Genomic DNA, 19,120 nt, shown 5'->3' with positions numbered 1-19,120 from the left:
CCACTGGATGCAAGGATTAAATTCAAAACCCTCTGCATTGTCCACAAGGTTTTCTGGGGCCTGGGTCCAAAATACCTTCAGCTACCCCTCCGCAAATACCTCCCCTCTCGAGCTCTCCACGCCTCTACCTTCCTCAGGGTTAGTCGTTTTTCAAAGTAACATGCTGGGGGTAGATCTCGGTCTTCGACTAGGGCCTCCCTCTGGAACAGCCTCCCTGCCACTCTGAGGAGAACCATCTCTGGTTCCGGCAGCACCTCAAGACCTTCCTCTTTGCTTCTGCATTCGCCCCCCCCCCTCTACCCTGCTTTATCTGGTCTCTCTTGGCACCGTGCACCTAGCCACCCTCTGACCCCCGTGCCCAGGTTCCTGCTCACCTTGCCACCCTCCCGCACTGCCCCTGGGCCACCCCTTGCACTGAGGTCTGTATCTGTACCGATACAGCTCCCCCCTTTCTTCCTGCACTTATCTGACCTACCCTGTCTGCTGCCTTAAAATCAGCACTTACCACTTGCTGGCTGCACTACCACTTTTGTTGCTTTTATTATTTAATGTATTTATTACTATTTATTCTTTCTCCTTTTGCTACGCACTTTCCACTTCTCCCCCCTTCCTTGCACTTTTCCCTCTCAATGTCACTGGGCCTAGTAAGATCATTGTTTGGTTCTCCCTTGTTCCCCTCCCTTGCATTGTCGCGCTCTGAAACACTTGTGTATGAACGCGATAGAAATAAAATATCAATATCAAAAAGGCAACAAATCTTCTGTTATTTTTTTTTTTCTTCTTCTAGATTTTGTTCCCCTTCTTCCATAAGCTGGAGATATTTTCGCCACCAAAAATGATCCCTCAATTTTATTGGATGGCAGAGCCACACATGAGAGGGCACTTATCAACCTCACTCCAGGCATTGCCCTCACATGGCCAGTACTTTTCTCTCCGGCGGAAGGTTCTGAGCATCAAGCTTTGGGGGGCACCTTGTACTCCTTTTTTCCCCTCTCCATATATGTTGGATAAAACTAGTTTTCAACCTGCATGAGCTATAACACAGAGTTTCTCGCTTGGACCCACACGCCTGTTCGTGGGGGATAGGGAGTTGGCACCAGTGGACCGCCTTTTATGCTGTGACACTTTCAGGTTCTTAAGTAAACCACTCCAGCAGTGGGAGGACCTCTTTGCTTGCTCTCCACTGCATCATCTCCAGGAAATCTCATTCGAAAGAAAAGTGACGTTCTTTCTTTTAAGCATCCAGACCTTCCCAGGAGTCTTGCAGCCTGGGAGTGGCCTGCGTGGTTCTTCACATGCTGGATGAGACTCTGTGATTCCCTGGCTTAGGGCTAAAACTGGGTACAACACTGAGGTACCACAAGTGGGGCCAACTCAAGGCTTCCCTTCCAGGGGTTTGGCTGGGGTCATGCCAGTGAATCCCTGTTTAGGGAGTAACTCTGGACTTGGATCCAAGAACCCTGTTCAGATGCGTAGACCGGGTGGCAGCTCGGACCTCCTCCTAAGGGGGGGCTAAACAAAGGGCTAAATTATTGGGCCCCCCTCCTCCAAAAAGGTGTTAAGCTATTGCTTTTATCTGGCGGTGACACAGATAGTCCCTTGATGCTGCACTTTGTGATATCCACCTCAATGGTACAGCCCTGGTTGAGACCCCTGGCTCGTGTCAGGGTAATAAAGGAAATTGCTTTCGACAGCATGCCAAAGGGCCACTTAATGGAGCCAATCTCGTGAACTGCCCTCCTGACTAAGGAACTCCTGTGGCTCTCTGGAGTGTCATCTGTGTCTCCTATTGCCCCAGCATTCAGCAGGGATCCTTTAACTCCAACAGCTAATTGGTCAGTGCCTAAGCACATGTCACTCCAACAGATGCTTGACCTGCTCCTCCTTGCTAATTGGGTACTATTATCCATTGTGTATGGCGTGAGTGGGCCCTGCTGCTTCCAGGCCTAGTACGGTAGTTTTTTGTTCTGTATGAGCTTTTCCTTCTTCCCACCTTCTCTCCCCACTCTTTGTCTTGCACTTGCACTATCCGACAAGTCGTTAGGCATAGTACGGTAGTTTACTGATTGTATGCTCTTTTCCTTCTCCCCCGCCCCCTTTCTCTCATTCCTTCCTTCATGCACTTGCACTAGTAGAAATGCCTCTGGCCTAGTATGCTACTTATTTTTTGTTAGATCATTCGGAAACTTCAAGGCCTAAGAATGATGTCTGTATTCCCTTGTTCCCTTCCCGCCTTGAAGCGCTTTTAAGCATTTCACCTGTGTATAAGCACTTTACTAATAAACAATTACATTGGCCCTCATTACGACCCTGGCGGAAATCGAAAAACGATAGCGGAAATGTAATACCGCCATCGAATACCGCTCGGTGCGATTATGACCCGTCACCGTAAAGTATGATGCCATTAGCGACACCGTAGTGAACGCCAACGCTAACTGCACCAAGTACGCGCACGCGCGCCATGCAAAACCGTAATTACCACCATGGCGCAACGGTACGCGAATTCTGACCCCAGCGGACATTTACTTAACGCCATCAAGCATGGCGGAAAGTACCATTCCGCCATGGTGAGAATTACGGCATCGTGAACCAACCGTAAATGGCCCTACTGAGTGCCTGTACACCACTCCCTGCCCACAATGCACAACTCCTCGTAGGTGCAATGAAGTTACACAATGCAACCAGTGAAATGTACAAGTCACCCATGCATGCCAACGAACAAATGAATGTAGGGGCTCCAAGTGCCTTGTGAGTGGCCATCCATATTTGGCATGTCACCATTGCCGTACTGATGCAGCACAGGCATGTGAAGGTTCAAGTACAGCAAAATGAACTGAAATATGAGACAAAACAACAACAGGCCCCCATCGCTTGACACCAGTGTAAGGCAACATTCAAAGCAGTATCCTGAGGGAGACTGCACCAGCCCTGTACTCATGCCAGTAAACAAACCAACCATCAGCATAAGCATGTACCACACAAGTTGGCAGAGTGACTGAGCAGCCAGGCTCATCTCAAGAGGGGCCAATGGGAGCTGCAGGGCACAGATGGCACGAATACAGAAGCTATTCCAATGGACATGACCTCAGTCTCCCTCCAAGAAACGCACGCAAACACAGGCACCTGTGACCAGCCATTTTCTGATAATCACATCATTCCACCAATCCACCTGGCTGACCGGCATCTGTTACACAAAAGCTAATCCCCCGCCCCTGAGCATGACATCATTAAAACAGTCATAATGGCAGCCCCTATCCCTGACCTTACTGGGCTTCGTAGGCAAACGCGGCCAGTACAGTACCACGCAACTATACTCAGAAGCCGGAACCCAATGCAGATCTACTCACAATACATCGCTCCACAAATAGGAATATGCTACATTATTTGCAAAGAATAACGCTACACGGTTAATATCAGAATAAAATTTTAATGCACATCAAATTCACCAAGCCCATACAGCTATTAGGTCATAAACCCCAAAATATTTTCATTACTGTGGGCTGCATCCGCAATAAATGACCAGCTACTCCTTGTGTGACGCCCTGTTCCTTCATGGTACACAGGGGCTACATTCACGTTCAAAAAGGCAACATGGAAGCGCCTAGAACCGCAGGGCCGTCCCATTAGGTAGGCACTAGTCCAGCTGAAAGGTTGATATGTTGCTCCTAGCCACTAGTACTGCGTAAGGGCATGTGGCCCATTGGCGATCGTCCCATAAGATCGTAATGGTGCTCCACTGATTAACTCGAAGCAGCAGGTGTCGGGAGTAAAAGCCATCTGCAGGAGTGGCATACAGATGGCAGCGGCAAAAGGGGAGGAGATACCTGTCACCCAAATGAAATGAAAAAGAATAGTATGGGCATCAGAACTTCATTAGTATTACTCACTTCAATGATCACACTAAATCTACAGCCATGTGCATGCTAGCCCACTCAAAAGGATTATTTCCACCCAAAAATCACTTGCCAATCATAACAATATAAATCGAGGTGAAAACACTATTACAAACGAGTGTTTGTGTGCATGCGTCTGTTAAAACAGAATCCATTAGATGGGATTAGTAACGTGCATAGACACAAGTGTTGGAAGGCGCGTCGAGACAGGGAGGGTTCAACAAGGGCAGATAGACGATGGTCCCACTATGGCAGCTCTGCATCACATAGCGCAGGGGAAGGGGATAGATTCCAAAAAGCCATGTACATGGCAAACTCTCAATTAAATCATCTGTCCATGCATCCATACATCATTCCCTCATCCCGGTATAAAAACGCCTGATTATTTACTCACATAACATTTGAAATTTCCATTGGGTCTGTGCGTAATGCAGTCTGCAAAATCCACTGTGCTCCAGGCCGGAATTCTAGTGTTGTGAAGTAACATGTATTTGGGAACGTCCTGCCTTATCGTGCACTACGCTATTGCGCATCCCATACTATTCATATCAATCATTGCATTCTCGCCATGGCCCCTGTCCCAAGGACATTAAACAATTGAACGTTATATTTGCAGTCAGACCTGTGGGCGTCTCCTCGCCGCTAGCTGAAAACCGAAAGCGCTGTCCTTCGAATTCCTCATTTGCAACATCACATCGAACAGGCATCTGTGACCGCTTGAAATCACAAATTCATCCATGTAGTGCGGCAGTGTGTGAAAATGGCAACTGGCTTCACTCACAAATGGGACGCCCCGCCCGTCGGTGAACCTCGGTACAGTGCTCGCCCAAAGGGGATTGTAGCTGGCACAGGTGGAATGAATCACCACAGGTGGAGGCTACACAGCCTGAAAACACATAAATTGCACACCCAACCCCCTCCCACAACCACACCCACTCCAAAATGCTACCGGCAGGACTAGCGATGTTGGCCCTGGGGGACCTGATAGCACTGCAAGTACTCCAACTTCAAGAAGAAGACGAACACCAACTACTACAACAACCGGCCGCACAGAGGAGACGCAGGAGGAGGAGGAGGGCAAGGCAGGGCCAGAAAGGCCCACCAGCACAGCCACTACCACCACGCAGGCAGCCCGCAATCCCACGCCTCCGAGCTCATCCGTTCAACCTCACTGCTGAGCAGATCCACACCCTCTACCGTTTGGACCGGGACACCATAACCGCCATTGTGGACATGACACACGCTGACCTTGTCAGCATGATAGATAGCCCAACCGCCATCCCACCCCTACTGAAGGTGGTGTCTGTACTCCACTTCCTGGCCACAGGCACCTACCAGCACACAGTCGGACAGTGGCATGGCATTTCACAGCCTCTGTTCTCACGGACACTATTGCAAGTGCTCGATGCCCTCCTGAAGCACGCAGACGACTACATCTCTTTACCACGCTCAGAGCTGGAGATTACAAACACAAAAGTGGGATTCCATGCACTTGCCGGCATACCGGGTTGCATTGGTGCCATCGACTGCACCCATGTGGAATTGGTTGTCCCACATGCCATGGAGGTCCAGTACCGCAACCGGAAACAATATCATTCTCTTAATGTACAAATGGTGTGTGACTCAACAGGATCTTTACACATTGTTGTGCCCGATTTCCTGGATCAACCCATGATTCTATGGTCTTGAGGAACTCTACAATACCACGCTACATGGAGCGACACGCAGGGAACAGATCCTGGCTACTCGGTGAGTCTCATTCCATGCATGATAATGTGGGGTATGTGATGCGGCAATGACCTGGCAGGAAGGGGGGGGGGATGCGTACCTAGCAATGTCATTCCACAAACATCCTTTATTGTCCACATACAGGTGATGCCGGGTATCCACTGAAGAGATGGCTCCTTACACCACTCCGGAACCCACAGAACCAGCATGAGGAGGACTACAACCATGCCCACTCACGTACCCGTGTAGTCATAGAACAGGCATTCGGCCTACTGAAGGCTCGTTTCCGCTGCCTCAGCAGGTCTGGCGGGGCACTCCTGTACCGCCATGAGAAGGTTGCAAAGATAGTCATGGCATGTGTCATGCTACACAACATGTGCGTACGTAGAAATGTGCCCATGCCCCCTGACGCAGAACTGCAAGCACCTGAAGATGGTCATGATGAGGCTGGGGATGTGGCAGCACCTCAAGGAGTCCGCGAGGCACAGGAGGCCCGTGAAATTCGTCAGAATATCATAGATTCATGCTTCTAGCACTCACGCCTGGTGGCTGATGCATGGACACGGGACTTGTGGCACTGTGTGTGTCTGGAACATGCACAATGTGGACTGTACGCCCACAAAGGCCTCGTACACAAAGATCAATGTCCACACATCTCATTGGATGATTATGTAATGTTTATAGCATATGTGAAATTATATCACACACCCCATCGACCCGCCACCCAAGTAAGCCCAACAGCCCCCCTCCACCCTCCTACCTCCCCCCCGAACACCAGTGTCCAAAGATGCTCATTGTCAGTGGGCAGACGCTATTGCAAGCCCCCTCTCCGGGTATCAGGGGCACCCCTGCCTGTGGAGCGCAGGTTCCTCCCAGATCTACGTTGGGGGCTGCCCTGGACGGAACTTGCAACGGATGATGTCTCGGCCTGCTCACGTCCATGCATGTCCCTAAGGGTTTGTGAGAGCTCAGTGAGCACACGGCGCACAGCGGCAAGTTCACCACATACGTCTTTGGACGTCGCATGCAGTTCCCCCCTCAGGCTCTCGGTGCTTCTCTCCATTTGTACCCTTAGTGTCTCTGTACTTCGCTCCATTTGTGCCCTAAGTGTCTCAGTAGATGTTTCTATGGCTGCCTTAGAAGCCCCACATTCATCAGCATGCTCCTTGAGGAGCGTGGCCAGTAGCTGCTGTTGCACGATCACCTGGTCGAGGGACTGTTGCCTCTGCTGGGCCATGCCCATTTGCGGTGGTGTCACAGAGGGGTTGATCACCTCATGTTGCCTTGCCACAGGGCTTGTGGGGGATGGCCAGTCGTCGTCTTGTGGGTGCCCCTGCGTGGTATCCTCATGGTGTACGGGATGAAACAAACAGGGGGATTGAGACAGGTCATGGATGGGTCCTACATCGACAGCACCGTTGTCTGTGTCGGAGCATGCTGGCATTAATGCAGTGTCAACTATGGTGCTGCTGCCATCAGAAGCAGTGCCTTCTGTGGCATCCATTGGGGGGACCTGTGGTGCTGCTGGTGTGGGCATGCTGGCTGCTGGGGTGCCTGTTGAAGTCCCCTCCTGTGTGCTGCCACTTGATTTGTGCTGCTGCCGTGTCTTGATCCGTGCAGCTGAGGTGGAGGGTCTTTGGCCGTTGGTCTTGGCCCTCTTTGCAGGTGTGCTGGTAGGGGTGTCCTGAAGCTCGTCGTTTGAATCGGACCCTGTGGTGGAGTAAAGGAGGGCGAGCGTTATTTATGGGTCTGTGGAAATTGGAATGGCAATGTATCACATGCATTGGGGTGGTACCTGAGGGTGATTTGGGTCAGGGCCTTGGAGGTGGTTTCATTTTTGTGTGGATTGAGGATGCAGTTGTTTTGCAGCCTGCAGTTAGGGTGTGCATGCTGCACGTGTAGAGGGTGTTTTTAGGATTTTTGATTGTTAATGTATTTGATGTGAGTTTTAAAGTGCGCTATCAGGCCAATGTATGTGGCCGTTCTCCTGGACATGTGTTTCTGTTGCACTATGTGGACACATGGTACTTCACATGATTGGACATTGTGGATTTAGCATTGTTTTATTTGGCCCACCTACCTGATTCTTCGGATGTCTGCACTCCTTTCTCCATCCCTCCGACTCCCTCTATACTCTCCATTCCAATGGTGGAGGCACAGATTTCTTCCCAGGGGGTCAACTTGATGGGTGATTCCGATCCTCCCCCGGTAGCTGTGGCAATGTTACGGTTGGCTGATAGTATGCTCCGTACGCGTATCCGCAAGTCGTCCCATCGCTTTCTGCATTGCTGTGGGGTGCGGGGTGCGGTCCCCACCGCACTTACCCGCTGTGCCACCAGGGCCCATATGGCCTTCTTGTTCGCAAGTGCCGTCCTGGTCATTTGCGTCGAGAAGACGACGGCAGCATTCTCCTGGAGGGTCTCTGTGAGCACGGTGAGTTCCTCATGGGAGAAGTGGACCTGCCGCTTGCGGTCGCACGCTTTTTTAGCAACTTTTCCCATTTTGATTGTTTTAACTAGGGTGGCTAATGGTTTGGGATGTGTCTCAGGGTCGGATTTTTGATGGTTGTGTTGGGATTCTGATTTTATAGGTGTACGGCGTGCTGTTTCCCGTTCCGGCCCCATGTTTTTACTTCCGTTTCCGTATATTTACGGTCACCGTATTTTGGGATTACCGCTCATTACGGTGACCGCTATGATGGGTGGCGGAATTGCACCTAGGGCGCCGTACGACGGGGGTGAGGGGCGTTTCGGGGACATTTCCGCCATCGCGGACTTTGCACTTCCGCCATGGCGTAATGCTCGTGCCCGATGGGTCAGAATTAGCCGCACTTTACTCCATCGTGCAATGGCGGAAACGCTATTTACGCTATAGCGGTCAGGTCAGTTACTTTCCGCCAGGGTCGTAATGAGGGCCATTGTCTTCTGCATCCTGGACCCAAACTTCTCCTCTGGCTCCTCTATCTGGGGGAAAGGCTTTTTGTTATATTTCAGATCCTTATTCAGACCCCAACTATGAGGAGATATTGCATGGGCAATATTAGGGCACTTTTGCCTCAGCCTCCCACTGCTATGGATTGGGTGGGGCATTCTGGCTCAACTTGTTCTGTCGAAGTACCCAGCTTCCCCGGTGGTCCCTTCCAATCTGCTCCCCCGGTAGCTCAGCATTTGCTGTCACCTCAGTCGTTCCTCACCAGCATTGACCATGGTCTTGCGCCCAACAAATCCTCCTAGCCCCCTCATACCTGGGCATAGGAATGGGGGGAGGCGATGTCCAGGGCAATTTGGAAGAAGAGCTCCCCTGCTCAGCCTGGTCCATTCACAAATTAATTTGTCGCTGTTTGAAGTTGCTTGAAAGTCTCATTCCTGAGGTCCCCCTGCTGCGCCTCGGGACCTTTTGGAAGTTTTGTCTTGAAGGGCAGCTGCAAAGTCTGAATTGCTAGTCCAAAGGAATATGACTGTTGAAGCCCTAAAGCTATGGCAGAGGCCCCACTCTTCTACCATGGTCAAAGGTAGAATGGATTGCAGTTGCCACTTGCCTGACCCCAGCCCTCTTTGGTTTTGTCAGCAGCCATTCTCCATTTAAAGGTTTGACTGGCTCAGTTCCTTCTGTCCTTAGTAAGGACAATAAACAGCTGGACAGAATTGGCAAGACATTTTACCACAACATTGCTCCACTTTAGACAAGTTAATGCCACTGCTCTTCTTTCAGCGGCCAACCAGAGATTGTGGAAGGATCTGTCGCAACAGTTTCCTCCCCTCCCCTGAGAAGCAGGTCTTTAGTGCAGGCTTGGTGGAGGTGAGACAGGTGGCACAGGACCTGCTTCCATTCCATTGCCTACCGACTATATTGACACATCTGGCAGGGATATGTTGTTTGGGGTGGATGTGTGCAGTTTTGAATGTATTTAGGCTACCATGTTTAATTCTGATGTACAAGACTAGATCTTGGACCTTCCCTTTGAGGTCTCGGATCTTTTCCGTTCGTACATGGATGAAGAGCTCCTTAAGAAAATGACAATTACACAGATGGCCATGTCTTTGACAGAGTTCTCTAAACCCACTCAGGAGCCCTTTCCGACTGAGAGCATCGAAGCCTAGGCACAGATCATTCAGAGGCTTTAGAGCGTTTTAAGAGCACCTAGCCAGATGGGTATACTGCTCGACCTCACAACACCTCAAACTGCACAGGAAATCACGCTAGTGCTTCTTCCAGAGCTCCTCGACAACTGCAAGTGCAATAAGCCTAAGCATTGATGGACTGGCCATTCCCATTCTACTCCAGTGGGGTAGTGGGGAGAACGTCTCTCTACCTGGAGTTCTGGAATGCAGTATCATCGGACAAGTGGGTCCTCTCAGTAGTTGGGTACGGCTTCCTGCTGCCTATGCCTCCCTTTGCCACTTTTCACCAACTTCTCCAGTTTCATTCCCTAGTCCTGTTACGCTCACCTGGCTCCCACAGAGGCGTCGATCTGAACTGGACAGCTGCGGTCTCCACCAATGTGACGCGTAGGGCCGAGATGACGGACTGGACTGGCCCACCTAGCTTTGTTTGCTTGGCCCGTAGGAATATTCTTCTGCAAATGGAGAAAGGGAATTAACCACCCGTGGAGTTGAGTGTAAATACCCCCACCCCGGCTGTTCTCCCCACGGATCACCTTTGATGTCCCCTCCTTATAGTCTCACCTGATGGTTTGAAAAGATGAGCTCTCCATCCTGCATTGAGTGCAGGGGCGTGTTGATAACCAGTTGCTCCACTGGCTCAAAGGAATTGGTGAGTTCCAGAACAATATTGACTCTGAAAAGTATGTAGTTCGTAAGAGTTCGAATGCCTGACTTTCACTCTTGTCCGATTCCTTGCAGATTGTAGCTTGACCCTAGTGAAGAGTTCCTCGTGGCAAATGGTAATATTCTGGTAAGGATTTGTATTTCCAACACAGTTCGATAAATAATGTCAATATGTAACCTGTTGCTTTCTCCCTTATTCAGGCGCTCAGAGAAAGTATGAAGTCTCGGGGAATAATACCTCTGGCGGTAAAATCAGGTAAGTCTATTGTGGTGGGAGGGTTCCCCTTGATAGTCCCTTTGTTTCACCTTGCTGTTCTTTTGTTTCCCCTTAGGGGCCGGGGTTCGGCGAAGATGCAGTGGAAGCTGCGCCGACCCGTGAAGAGGAATAGTACCCTCGGTGGTAAAATCAGCTAAGTCTATGGGGGGGTAACTAATATTCCTCTGTGTATTCCCTTGGCTCACCTTGCTGTTCTTGTCTACTCCTTAGATGCCGGAATGCGGCGGGAACATGCAGGAGGATGCGGTGGAATGTGAAGATGCTGCGAAGGCCGGTGAGTTCAGCACGGCGCTGCAGCAGGCGAGGGGACACGCATAAAATAACTTCTTTCTTCCAGCTCGAAGGCGCGATGGATCGGGAATTCAGGTAAGGATCAAAGGTATTGCTCTTGTTCTAACCTTTTCTTCTTCTTTCTCCCTTTTTCTAGGAGCTCCAAACTCGAGGCGGGTGTGGCAGAAGACTGGATGCAGACTTGGAGGCACGTTGAGCGTTACGCTGCTGGATGCAGAATAACGCGAAGCGTGTGCTGCTCTTCGGGCGTGGTTTAAATAGCCTCCAAAGTAGTCCCAGGTAAGTATTCCTCCCCAGCCCCGCACGAGTAAAAAAATAGTCCCTAGGTAAAATAGTCCCTTCCAAGCCTCATTTGGCTTGGAGCGCTTGCAGCATGGTCTGCATCAGGTAAGCTTGCAGCATGGTCTGCATCAGGTAAGTTCTACTCTATGAGCCTGGCTTCTATGGCGCCAGGACTGACTCTCCATATGAGCCTGGCGCCATAGGCGCCAGGACCGCACCCAAACAGCCCCTAGCAGGGGTTTTTGGGCTTGCTCAAAATAACTTGATGCCTGCTTCCGGGGTTGATGGACCTGGTCTGGGTCCCCGGGGGTAGGCATCATGACAGTCCTCTCTCAAAACGTTCAAAAACTTTGAGCCAGCAATTAGTCATGATTTGGTGGTTCTAGTTGCATATGGGACCCATCGACTCCTGTGTTCACTTAGTGCCTCACACCAGGTTGAAAATGAGACATACGGCACTGCATTGAACCTTATACTTGGTTCAGACGTTCCACCCTCAGTAGGCTGTGATCGTGGCCCCACAGTTATATAGGGTGTACTTGCTCTAGTGGAGCACTATCTGTAACCTTCTCAAAGAAGTTCTCTCCGAATAGCTTTCCCACTCAGCAATTGTCACAGCAAACTCTTCTCTCCTTGGCTGGGAGGAGCAACTTGCAGCACACATGGTCTTTTAACAAAGCAGGCGTATTGGCTCCACATAAATATCTTGGACCTACTGGTAATGTTCAATAATGTCAAGTCTTTCCTTCCTTTTGTCAAGGGTAGTACAAGTGGGGACCAACTGCACCAAACCCATTGTCTCTGTGATCAAACAGGGGGAGGGAGTACCACATCTTCTCAGCTTGCTCTACTGGCCGTGAAGCTGTGGAAATGGGTTAGAAGTCAAGAAATGTGCATCCAGGCCTTTCTCCCTCCGCAAACTGGAGTCCTTGAACGATAAATGGGTGTTCCATCCTCTTGTGACACAGGATCTTTTCTTGAGGTGGGGCTCTGCTTGGTGGATGTTTGTGACCAGCCAGAACACCAAATGTCTGGGGATTGCCTCTCTTCTGGGCAGCATCCCAGGTTCTCAGCAGTACAGCATGAAATCTCTTTGGAGGAGATCTCTTTATGCTTTGCCTCCATTTTGACTAATCCACAGGACATTGAGGAGGTTCAAGCCATGAGAATGTGCAGGCTGATACTTGTGGTGTGCCAAGTTTTGTTTCACAGATCTCAGGAACATTGTGAAGAGGCTCCTTCTCCTCCTGGATCAGTGGACATTCTGTCACAGAGGGGAACACAGAGGGCCGGCTTCCCTCCACCCCCCTCCGCGCCCCCCACCCACTCAATTTCCAAGCTTGTCGCCTTGGTTCATGTTGAAAGACAATTTATTTATTTTATTTATATGAAGGGAAGATCAATGCTCTTTTGATCGAAAAGGATGTACAATAGATATATCATCAGATTTAGTCGGAAGCAGTGGGCTTATACACTTCCTGGTTTGTCTTGGTGCTGCTTTTCCAGGTCCATTACTGACATTGCAGTAAAAATGCTTTGTAAAACATGTGCGTCAGCTTTGAAAAAGTCGCCAGCCAAAGCTGCCAAAAAAGTCTGTTACAGCTGTAAAAAAAAAGAGCTCCTGCAAAGAGAAAGCTAGATGAAGAATTTGTCCCTGGAGAAGTGCTGAATGATGAAGCAAAAAAGCAGTGGAAATTGGGAGTACCTGTGGGACATGGTGGCTTCGGATGCCTCTATCTTGCCGACAACAATTTATCCAAGCCAGTTGGTCACGATGCTCCCTATGTTGTAAAAGTGGAACCAAGTGATAATGGACCTCTTTTCACCGAATTGAAGTTCTACATGCGAGTTGCTAAACCAGATGAAATTAAGAAGTGGACAGTGGCTAATAAGCTAAAATAACTGTGTGTGCCTAAATACTGAGTATCTGGACTTCATGATAAAAATGGAAGCAGACACTGCTTCATGGTAATGGACAGGTTTGGAAAAGATCTTCAAAAGATTTATGAGGAAAATGGGAAGGTGTTTACCCACACGACTGTGTTGCAATTGGGTTTGAGACTGCTTGATATCCTGGAGTATATCCATGAGAATGAGTATGTACATGGCGACATTAAGGCTTCAAATCTTCTTTTGCATTACAAAAACCCTGATCAGGTATTTTTGGTCGACTATGGTTCGGCCTACCAGTATTGTCCTGAAGGAGTGCACAAGAATACAAGGAGGACCCCAGAAAGTGCCATGATGGAATGATTGAATATACAAGCATTGATGCTCATAAGGGCGTAGCTTCTTCACGTCGTGGCGATCTGGAAATACTTGGTTATTTTATGATCCTTTGGCTCTGTGGTCAGTTACCCTGGGGAGACAATCAAAAAGATCCAAATTATGTACGAGACTGTAAAATAAGATATCATGAGAATATTTTGGAGTTGATGGACACGTGTTTTCCTGGCAAAAAGCTTGATGAAATTGTCAAGTATATGGAGGCTGTGAATAAACTAGCGGATGCTGAAAGACCTCCCTCTTAGCACTTGCGAGATCTGCTCATGAAAGGACTCAAAGCAAAGAGGAGCAAAGACGATGGGAGACTGAACTTCACTTCAGTAACAAATGGGGTTTCCCCCCTGAAAAAAAAGAACCAAAGAAAAAATCAAAGAAATCTGAGGAATATTCAGATCCAGAGGCAGTTGATTCCCCAGGTCCAGCAAAGATAAAAGCTACCACAGCGCCAAAGAAATCCCCTGCGAGAGGTAGCGCAGGTGCTACTGCTTCTGCTGCTAGAGGGAGAGGAAAGCCATCAAGGGGAAGAGGCAAAAGTCTCAGTAAATGGGCACATATATTGCATGGCGTGTTCTTTCTGTTTTAAATGTGTTGGTTTTATTTACATGTTGTTCTGAAAAGGCTGTACTTATTTCTGAAAATTAAAACTTTAATTAATGAAAACAAAAGAATGGGGTAAGTTTGAGTGACATTTTGGCCAGGTTGTGGAGGGGAGTAAGTGGAACAGTCGCTGTCACTGGGGACAATACATTGGTGTACTATGTGAGAACCCTAATGGTATCCTGAACACCTACTACCCTTGGATCCTCTACGCAGGTGGCCAGGGAAAGGCCATAGCTTTTGGATCCGGACAGCAGAGAAGCGAGGGAGGATGACCTGGGTGGAGGGTCCTTGGGGAGAGGATATCCACAGGAGAGACATGGTATCCCCCTTTCCCTTATGAAGACCAGCCTAACCCTCCCCCAGCCTTTATGGGCTACTGTAACACATTTCCCCACATTTTCCATCATTTAACACACTATGGTACTGGGACGAGGAAGAGGCCTGCAGAGTATTGTAAAGATGAGGCATGTCCCATTTACTATGGTCAGGCACTTGAATCTAATGGCCTACACCTGAGGTCACTTAACAATCCTCAGGAGTATAAGAGCGTGGGCAGTTCAAGAAGGGGGAGAGGGAGATGGAGACAAGGAAACCTGCTTGTGTAAAGCAGGAGCTGTGGCGAGCTGCATGAAGGGTTCCGGCGTGCGACCTGGAGGCTGACACACTTGGTGAGAGAGCGGAGAGCAGGAGAAGGTGGCAGGCTAGAGCAGAAGGGGCTAAAAGAGGACTGGAAGCGAAGCAACCTCTTCGGATGGTGGGGCCGCTAACCTGCCCAGAGAGCACTGTTCCCACCGCGCAGAGAGGGCTGCCAAGTGTGTTCTCCCAAGTAAACAACCAGCAGAAGCTTGGTTAAGAGGATGGTGTTGAACTGATAAAGGAACGCTGAAAAGACTGGTGAGCCTGCCAGACACCAGTGGGGAAAACAGGTGTTCTAGGAGGGGAAGAACTCTATGCTAAGAATCTAATACATGAAGGGAACATGCAGAAAGGCTGTTTATATGTCTTGAGGGACCCTAAATCGAATGAAGCATAAGTGCCAGAGAGAGTCTAGTTACATAAGGGAGAATACTTTTAATCATGAATATCAGAGTGAGCGAGTAAAGTGTGTGAGCTCCAAATGCACCCTTTTGAATACTGAACAAACTGAAAACATTATTGAATACAGTACAGAATTAAAGCAATATGAACGTATGATTGAATAAGCATTTTTGAATGCCGCAAAGAGAGAGACTGTTTTGAATGAAACAAAAGAAACGTGGTGCAAGTGGCAAATGACCACAAAGCAAGTTGATGAAATACCAGCGTAGGCAAAGCAAGTAACATTCCAAGAAGGGTTTGTGAAGAGAAAAAGTATTGACACAGGCCAAGTGGTGAAGGAACCATAGCTTTAATGGAAACCTGTATGGGCAAGGGCCAGAAAAGTGTCCACAGCATAACCAAGTGAGTGGTATCCAAGCAAACTGGTATCAGTTGCGTGACCTGTGATGGGTGGACTGTGTGGTCTGTCGACTGCGCATAGACAGAGGGACCTGCATGAAAAGCAAATGAAAGGAGGAATCAAGAGTGTACACCTTGTATTGTTGAACCAGAGAAACTACCCTTGGTAAGAGGGTTGGGGAGGATACCAATCCTTAGAGAATTGTTTTGTTTGAACTTTGAACTTGCTGGCTGGAACTTGTAGAAGGGAACTTAAGACTTTGTGGAACTATCTTGAGCTTGGGGAAGGGAACCCTGAGAGGTTTGTGGAACTGTTCTGAACCTGAAAAGGGGAGCTCAAAGTGAGCCAGCAGCTGGGAGAAGCTCAGAACTTTGTTTGGAACACTATTTCTTTTATTGCTGACATCCCTGCACATTGTTTAGCTTAAGGCGTGAGGACATGTATAGGTGTTGGACACAGACAGACTTTTAAGTTGAACTCTTTGACTCAGACTGTCCTTAGTTTCTTTAGGTAGGGAAATTCCACCTTAGAATAGGGCAAGTTAGGCCTTCATCCATCCTGACATTTAAGTTAAATACAGTGGGCCTCATTATGACCCTGGCGCTCACGTAATGAAGGGTGCCGGTACGGGACCGGCACCCTTCATTACGTGAGCACCGATTACGAGGTTCCCTGTGCGGGACCCGGACCAGACGTCTGGTGAAACCAGACGTCTTTTCCGGGTCCCGCGAGGGGAAGAGGGAGGTAATATTGGGCCATTTGTAATGTGCCCGTTATTACCTCCCTCCCCATTGAGCCCTATGGGGGCTCAAATGGGAATGGGGAATGGTTCCTTCAAGGAGGAATTACTGGGATCTCCAATGTTAGAATGACCCAGTTATTCCTCATTGAAGGAGCCCGGTCATGGAGCCCGGTTTGGAGGCAGCCATGGTGCTAATAGCACCATGGCTACCGCCAAACTCGTAATGAGGCCCAATGAGTTTATTTGAACTTTGGATCTGTTGTCTGTCTTGCTTCATGATGCCTTCACAACATTCATAGATTAAAGACAATCAACATTAGACATTTTTAAGTGCAGTTAGGTGGTATGGCCAGCTTTGTTAGGTGTCATGCATCACATCCCTACACCTGCTAGTGTCCCTACTGCACGAACACCCATCTTCACCTCCGGATCACATGTAGGACAGCAGCAGCTTGGGGTCCGCTTATCTCGTGCATGGACTGGTACCAATCACCACACAAGGAAATATCATTTGGGACAATGAAATCCATTCCTGTACTGGCAGCTTCCTTGGCGCATTGGGCCAGGCAGGGTCAGGTGTCCTGATACCCGGCAGTCACGTCCACTTCTGGGCCACGTGACAAGGAAGGCCCACTCACGTGATACATCCATGGATCACGTGTCAGGGAAGCGCTGCTCACGTGACGCAGCTTCCATAACAACGGGATAAAAGCCAGGATTCCGCGCTCACACAGTGCTTCACAGCTGTTCTTACCGGCACTGTTTGGCGTTCTTCACAACCTTGATTCCTGGCTCATTTTTTATCACGGACTACGAATTACAGACTCCTTTTTTCTTACCCTTCTGCTTTGGTGCCTCTGGAACAGATCTCTTTGTTGCCTTGACCCACGGACTGCTCAACTGGACTCCTTCTGCTTCAGCCCTTGGATTTGTTGTTTCCTTCGAACTTACCTGGATTTATGAGTCAGCTGCACAGATTTTCTAGTGCCGCTCCACTTGCTCCAACGCTTCTTGCTTCTTCCTCCATTCCGCCATCGAGTGCCATTCAAAACATCTACGGGTATTTCCAGTGATTGGTACATTAGAGCACGAAGCGGTGACCTACCATTGCTATCCTTCTGCGGTCACCCGTACCATACACTAAGGGTGCCCACCACATGCTTTGCTCCTGAGGTCCCAGTTTGGTTAGAGTTGACACTCCTTCCACACTTGGGTAAGCTATTTCTCTGACACTGTCAGCTGTCCATTATCAGCTGTTACATATTGGTGTTTGTGCTAAATACTTGTTTGCCTTACAGCGGCCTTGGGGTTTCCAGTGTTCCGTGGTTCCAGCGTTCCAGGACCTATCACCTGTGGCCTCAAAGATTGCACAGAGAGTCATTTTATATCTCCCTGTGTGGAACTTGGGACGGAGGCCTTTATAATCTACCCGACCATCAAGTCTTGACAGACTGTGAAGCCTACTTTGTCGTCTAGATTATGGAGGACTAAGCTGGTGATCCTGTGGCCGCTCTAGTCCAAGCAATTACTGTTCTACGGGCTGACATGGCAGCAGCCACCACGGACATTCACCAATGCCTTGACTCTATACAGAGTGCCCGGCACCCTCTACCCGCAGATCCAGAGTTCGGGGATGTAGCTCCCCAACCCAAAGCTCCTAGTGTTGCACCTCACGTCCCAGTGGTGGTTCCCACTCCGTTCCCATTGGCAGCTCCAGAGAGGTTTCATGGTGACCCTAGGAAATTCCGCACATTCCTAAATCAGTGTAAATTACACTTCCTTTGTAGACCATTAGCTTTCCCTGACTTTACCACTAAGGCTGCATTCACCTTGTCCCATTTAACGGGCATTGCTGCTACTTGGGCTAACCCTCTATTGGAAAATGACAGTCCAGCCTTGTATGATTTTGAGTTGTTAGTAGCAGAGATGACCCGGGTATTCGATACCCGACACAAGGCCCAATCACGAGACCTAGAGTTATTGGATTTGAGTCGAGGAAAGAACACACTCATAGAATACATTACCTGTTTCAATCAGCTATCGGTTGAAACCTCTTGGCCCGAGAGCAAGAAGGCCGTGGTTTTCTATAGGGGTCTAAGCAACCCCATGAAAGACGCGCTTTCGGTCGTCCCATCATTACCAACACAATATCCTGACCTGGTGGATCTGGCCTTGCAGGTAGATGCCCGAAGAGCTGAACGAAAGGTAGAAGTGGGGTTTTCTAGTGCACAATCCAACACAACCCCTTCTGAATCCTCCGGAGAACCTATGCAGGTTGGAGGAATCCGCAGCCCTATCACTTCCACACAGAGAGAACGTAGGAGGTTAGCCAGTGCCTGTTTTTACTGTGGCCTTAACAGGCATTTCGTCAAAGAATGTCCTCTCCGTCCAAAAATGGAGAATCAGGTTTTTCAGAAAGCTCGATCCTAGATATGGGGGCTAGAGCGAGCACTCTTTTGTCCCCCTCAGATTCAGTCCCCGCTTTCGGCTGTATAAGACCCACTGTAGTACAGGCCATTCTAAATCCAGTTCCAGAAGTCACACATTCAGTCAAGATTGTCATTGATTCCGGGGCCACGGGCAATTACATTGACATAACACTAGCTGTGTCACTAAACCTACCCTTGGTGAACAAGCAACGTCCAGAACCGGTCCATGTAGTGGACGGCACTACCCTGGCGTCAGTCCCTATTAGACAACGGACCACTTCCTTGGTTGTTCAAGATACCCATAAAGAGACCATATCTTTTGATGTGATTTCCATGCCACAGTTCGGTCTCATCCTGGGAATCCCTT

General features: G+C 49.2%; 1 protein-coding gene and 1 pseudogene across 7 annotated transcripts in view; both read left to right on the top strand.

The window, feature by feature from the left end:
- LOC138566106 (serine/threonine-protein kinase VRK1 pseudogene) overlaps window positions 1–14,089 on the top strand; it is a 37,118-nt pseudogene extending 23,029 nt beyond the window's left edge.
- PTCD1 (pentatricopeptide repeat domain 1) overlaps window positions 1–19,120 on the top strand; it is a 688,818-nt gene that overhangs the window by 235,611 nt on the left and 434,087 nt on the right. The gene's annotated exons all lie outside the window — the stretch shown is intronic.

Source organism: Ambystoma mexicanum, chromosome 2p (genome assembly GCF_040938575.1).
Source record: "Ambystoma mexicanum isolate Mex_15411 chromosome 2p, UKY_AmexF1_1, whole genome shotgun sequence".
Lineage (NCBI taxonomy): Eukaryota > Metazoa > Chordata > Amphibia > Caudata > Ambystomatidae > Ambystoma > Ambystoma mexicanum.
Note: the sequence above shows the minus strand (reverse complement) of the source record. Positions and strands in the feature narration are given on the sequence as shown.